Raw genomic sequence first — 6637 nt, 5'->3', positions numbered from 1 at the left:
TAAAAACAAAAAAATATATTAAAGATGTAATGTAAGACCTAAAATGTTGGAACTCCTCAAAAACCACATGGAAAAAATATTGAATACAATTACTATGTATGGTGAAGAATTTCATACAAATGAAGCATGTCAGTACTGTGATAATTTAATCATAATTAAAGGAAACAAGATGAATGTACAAATGTGTTGCTGCATAGATCACTGCAGCTCATAGAATCCAGTTTCTTTTACTGATTTAAAACCAAAATAAAATTTAACAAAAGATGTGCCTGAAATGAATCTTTTTTTAAATAAGCAGCCAGCTGGTTCCTGAGTCCTGTGAAATAGTATTAAACACTATATTATAGGAGTGAATTGATCTGATTCCTAGGTCCTCACCTTGAATTGGCTGCATACAAGTTCCATAGCCAGTGGATGGAAGGCATTAAGGTGACAAAATTCAACTCAAGGAACATGGGGGAGAACTCTTTTTTCTTTGCAGTTGTTTGAAATTTTGAACTCTGAGAAAAGAGGCCATTTATCTTTGTAAACACAGCACATTTTTGTTTTCTCAATATTCTGTTGATGGTGAAAGAACGGAAGCACTTAAAGTTTTACTTATTTTTGAGACACATACACAAAACATAGTAAGATGAGAAGTGAATCATTTAAAGAACAATATACAAATATATGTGTATGTTATAGTGACAAATGCAACAGAAAAATGTAAGAGAAAAAGTGTCTCCAGTTTTAGAAATATGAAGTCACAAAAAAACAAGATATATCAAGTAATTGCTATTGTAAATTTTTTGAACTCTATTTGACTATAATTTTTAAAAATTTAAATTAACCAGTTAGATATAAAAAACCCATAACTGCTTAGGTAAGCGCAGGGGCCAGGGTTTGATCCCTGGCACCATGTGCCATACCTGCCCCACCCACAGGCAAGCTGAGCCCTCCATGGAGTCTGGCAATAGTGGTGCACACCTTTAATCTGAGCACTAGGGAGGCAGAAATCAGAAGGATAACTATGAGTCAAAGCTGCGTAGTGAGAACCTGCACACACAAATAAATAAATAAATAAATAACCCATAGTTTCATGAAAGACACATAATAAAAAAAAACTAGAACTTTTAAGACATAAATTCATTATCTATCAGTCATACTAGTCAAAACTGTTTCCAGTATAAGGCTGGCAAGATAGCTCAGTGGATTAAAGCAGAGAGGGGGTTTCAATCCCCTGCATGCCATGCCGGCCCCACCCCCGAGGGACACTGAGAGGATGATTGAGACCGGGCATGATGGTGCACACCTGTAATGCCAGCACTTGGGAGGCTGAAAACAGGAAGAGCACTAAAAGTCCGATCTGTGTAGTGAGACCTTGCAGACCCTGTACTAAATACATAGAAAAAAGTTTCCAGTATAAATGATTCTGGAATTACTAAATTAACAGTTAAAATAAAATATTATAAGTTATAGCAGGCTGAAGAGATGGCTCAGTAGAATAAGCTCTTCCCTGGCAAGATCAAGGGCCTGAGTTCAATCCCCGGTTCTGCCAAAGGGGGGGGGGGAAACAAGGTTATAGCTACGTGAATTCAAAGGTAGACTTCTAGGAATTTTTTTTTTTTTTGCATTTTAGGGAAGTGTCTACAGAGTGTTCAGGGTCTCACTACTAGATTGGATTCATAGTAATCCATGTGTTTGCAGCCTCCCAAGAGCTGGGATTATAGGCGTGCGCCACCACACCCAGGCTCAATTGCTGTCTCATCCTATAGATTTCATTCTTGTTTATGTACACAAAAATGTTCAAATTCTGGTCTGCAATACTGTTTTTTCAAAAATATTGCAGTCTTTATAAAGAAGCTACAATATCACTTTTAGCTCTTAGAAACAAAATCAAAATGAGAAAGGAAATATAAAATATTTGTAAACAAAATTTTCAACAGATTTCCAAATGAAAATTAGTTGACTATCTCCAACTGGCTTGATTCTTCATTTCTCTTAAAATAACCCGTAAAAAATCTTACATGTATGTACTATTCAATCCAACTCGAGTCTTTTTTATGAATTTTTCGGGTCCAGATACTTTTTGGCCTTTAGTGACTTTGAAACTGGCTTATAAATCTTAAATAGCACTTATGAACTAAACAAGGTTAATGCTCTTTGCAGTGCACTCTAATAAGTCATACATACAAAAACAAATTGTGTTTACCACATAAATTTGAATTACTTTTGTAAACTACTATTTGAAATAGAACTAATAACTAATGTTTTGGAGGTTAGTATTTCAAATTTATACCTTAGAAGAAAGATTAAAAGTATCACATTTTTCTTTTTTTTTAATTTTTTTTTATTTATTTGAGAGAGAGAGAGAGAGAGAGAGAGAGAGAGAGAGAGAGAGAGTGTGGTGTGTGTGTGTGTGGCCAGCTCAGCCCACCAGGGGGCGGGCTGGCTGGCATGTGGTGCTGGGGGATTGAACAGCGGTCCCCAATGCTTTGCCAAGCTTGTTCTAAGTAGGTGCTCTAGACCACTGAGCCATCTCTCCAGCCCAGTATCACATTTTTCTGAATATCAAACACCATAGGCATAATGTGAAACAGGTATTTTTCATCAATCATTGATATGCTAAACTTGAAATCTGTGAAGAATGTGAAAAAACTTTAAAAAACAGAAAAAAATGTTCAATTATAAATTTTTACAAAGAAATTTAGAAATCTAACCATATGCAATATTGTATCAGGATAGTTCTATGACATTTTTCTCTTCTCACTTGTTTGCATTTATCACCCTTTTAAAACAAAAATTTACTTGAGAGACAGTATCACAGTAAATGATATGACATTAGAAGCAGTATACCTTTACAAGACCAGAATGACAGTAATTCCAAGCATGAACCTAGGATTACATGTTGCTGTCTTCAATGCAGTTGCTTAGTTCAAAGGTATCAGCATATATAGTTAATCAGGGTGAGAATCCTACCAATAAACTGCTAGTTTCAAAAACCTACTGAAGATTCTCAGGATCATTGCCTTAATCATGTTGTGCATATAAATGTATGGTTTTGCCCCAGCCATTTTTCATAGCTTTACTCCTTTCCCTCTCTTTGTTGTTTAATCCTTAAGTTCTAGCTTTCCTTTTAATTGTGTTATACCTTTCATTTTTATTTCCTCTTTTGAGTTCTTACACTAGGGAAACCATATGATATTTACACATGTGGGTCTGGTTTATTTCACTTACGATTATATCTTCAAGACAGATACTGATGTTAAGCTCAACAGCCTATGTTTTAGGGTAATAATATCATTAAGCTTCTCTTCTGGAGGGTTAACAACTTAAGTTTGAAGACCAAAAATTTAAACAAAAAGAAGGGCTACAATGATAGCCATAATTTTGGCACTAGTACTTCAACATCAGTGAGGACTTAGGCCACAAGAGAATCTGTACTGTAACATCCTGTAACTCAGCGCTGTCCCAAATTTTGTAATCAAGGAGACTACGGGGCCACAGAGGAAAGTGATCAATGATGTACAGTGTGCCAAAGGATAGTCACATGGAGATAAAAGATTCTTTCAGGCTTTCACAGAGAGCAAATTGGTCAAGGAATGGCCCTGACTAATCCACATGGCTAATGCTCACAAAAGATCTACAAACTACTTTACAGGGTTTCAGGGTAAATCTTGAGGGGATATGGCTGACCTTGTCAGATACAAAAGTTGTAATTTTTGTTATATAGGTCTTGCTTTATCTTGGTATTAATCATCCAGCAGAAAAACATAAAAATGAGGTATAAAAAACAAAGCCATATTAATATGATGAGCTGTAAAAGGCTCAAGTCAACAACTGCTGACATTGCCAGTCATGGGGATAAACCACTACTGCTGTATACTACTGGACTATATTGACCTACTATGTTGAATTCATTCACATACAATATAGAAATGGCAATGAAATACCCATCTCTGACAAAAGTAACTAAAAAAGGGAGCTATAAATGAAGGAACATTTTGTATTGAAAAAGTACATATATGTATATACAAAATAGCACCGAAAAACAGCTACTTTCTCTTAGTTCAATGACAAGAAAGTTTTGAACTAATAGTGCTTAGGCAGGATATCATGTCTGTATCTTTTACTATGAATAACTACTATGAAGACAACAATATGCAATGTATTAATTATTGTAACTGCCCTACTAACCTGTTTTGAAACTGTCTCATTGCAACTTCTTTCTCAATAAAATTAATACAAAAATAAAGGCTGTGAGGCATTTTCAGTAAAAATAAGTAAATAAATAAATAAATGTATCGCATTTAAATTTTCTAAAAAAGAAAGCCAGGATAAAAGTTAAACAAAACTCAATACAAATATCAAAAATTGGATCATTTAATTAATTTGAGGCAAATTTCTGAAGGAGTTACTTAAATGAATCCAATTATCATTATTCTTTTTAATTCCAATTTTTTAACTTTTATTTTCCATAAATTCATAAACATGAGATAAGCCAGTGACTATCAGAGCCTCTATTACTTCATATTATACAAATTGTTTATTATTTAATGAAGCTGCAGTGCTAGATGTCACAAGTTTCTTTCCAATTCTGCCTCTACAGTTTATATAAATAAATGAACTACAGTAATAAATATCAATACCTAGTCATAGAGTTAAGCTTTTCATAAAAGAACAATATAAAACACACGTAAAAATACTAATCAGTAGCAACAAAATTTAAAGCAGCAAACTATGTTACCAAGGATATAGCTTCTACTCCAACAGGATATCTCAAACAATTCCATTGCATTCTAAGTAAAGATAAAGTGCTGTTTGACTATTTTAAAAGCTCATTTTGGGGGATTAATGAGAAGAGAAGAGCTCCAAGGTCACCTGTCAATAACAGAACGATTCCTCAGTAAATCACAGTGATTCACAAATAAATTCCTCATCAGTAATTAAACACAGGCCTCTCTGCCCTATGTTATCAGCTCACCAAATTCATTGCTCATTTAGAATAACAGATCCACATCTGCAGTCATCACAGCATGCTAGATAAATCAATTCTCTCAATGATGCTTTGAGGCATCTCTATTCCCTTTTAACCAGCCTGATATTTATTTCCTCCTGACACTTCTGACATTCTATTTACTGTAGGCAAATGGAACTCATACAGCACCTTGTAATGGTTTTACCAAAACCTATTGTGGAGCATATCTTACAAGACTGATGCTTACAATAAACAAGATTTTATAGTGTAAGTGTGAGCTTCCAACCTTTTCACCTAGAATTTGACTTCTTCAGTGAAAGTGTATAACACTTGATTGCAGGTGGAAGCCTAGTAGCTATTTAGGTTTGTTAACTGAAAATCAGAAAAAAAAAACACCCTTTAAGCTGATGTCATGTTCCTTGTCTTTTATAGTTCAAATAAATCCTGAACAGAAGTTTGCAGAGCCTAAGTCTATACACAAACAGTAATAAAGCTATAAAAATTATTTTTTTTCATTTTTGAGATACTTTTTAATTAAAATAACATTACATGAATGGAGAAGTTAAACTTATTTTAAAGGGGTATAATCACAAATCAGAAAAAAAATACAAGCATTCATTCATTCTAATACAAAATAGCTGTTGAAACAATGATATAATAAGCATCTCAAGAGAAAATGTAGGAAGTAATCATGATTTCTAGCAAAATGACAATTTTAGAAATTTTTGTGTTTACAAATAAGCCAATATTCTAAAAGATAAAAATTTCAATGGTTTTGTTATTTCAGTTGGCCAGATTTTGTGCAGCTATATGCAAGCCCTTCTTCTCTGAGGCTTATCATCTATAACCTGTGAGGTTAATGTCACAATGTCAGTGGAGCTCATTCTTGGCATATATTCTTCATTCCACAATAACATTTTATTAAAGAAACCCTGCAGCTGTTTTCTATTCTTTTATCTTCACAAGCACAAAAGTAAAGTGCATAGTAGGTTTTGAACGCTGAGATATTCTGAACATTGATTCAAATGATAGCATATAGTCTTTCCCTTAATTAAAAATCTATATTCATTACTCCATTACTCTTTTGTACTGATCCTACTGATCTCCAAGACCAAAAACACTAAGTTGCCAGGCCATTATACAAAAATACTAGATCTACCCCTCCCATCAAACCTCCTGCTATTTATTTTTTAATTTTTATTATTTTTTTATTTTTAAAGTGAATAAAATTAGTAATAGTGAAACATTTACAAATGATACAGAATTTCACTAAACAAAATAATATAAATTCTATAGCATTTGTTGTTTTGCAGTGTTGTCTTCAAATTTGTTGTTTAGATTAGCAGATTTAAGCATGCAAAACTGGAAAAGAAAGAGTTATAATAAATTAAGGAGAGAGAAAAGGAAAAATGAGAAAAAAAACTAAGCATTAACTGCTTCTTTCTCCTGCTACTTATATGAACCATGCAAGTTTCATATTCTAAGGTGAAACTTTTAGGAGGCCTATGATATCTGGTCTTCAATGGAAATTATGCATGTTTCACATAAAACTACAAGACATAGGGGCTGGAGAGATGGCTCAGTGGTCTAAAGCACCTACTTGGAACTAGCTTGGCAAAGCATCAGGGACCGCGGTTCAATCCCCCAGCACCACATGCCAGCCAGCCCCGCCCCCTGGTG

Source organism: Octodon degus, unplaced genomic scaffold, assembly GCF_000260255.1.
Source record: "Octodon degus isolate 3935 unplaced genomic scaffold, OctDeg1.0 scaffold00103, whole genome shotgun sequence".
NCBI classification, from domain to species: domain Eukaryota; kingdom Metazoa; phylum Chordata; class Mammalia; order Rodentia; family Octodontidae; genus Octodon; species Octodon degus.
This window is presented reverse-complemented; position numbering follows the sequence as displayed.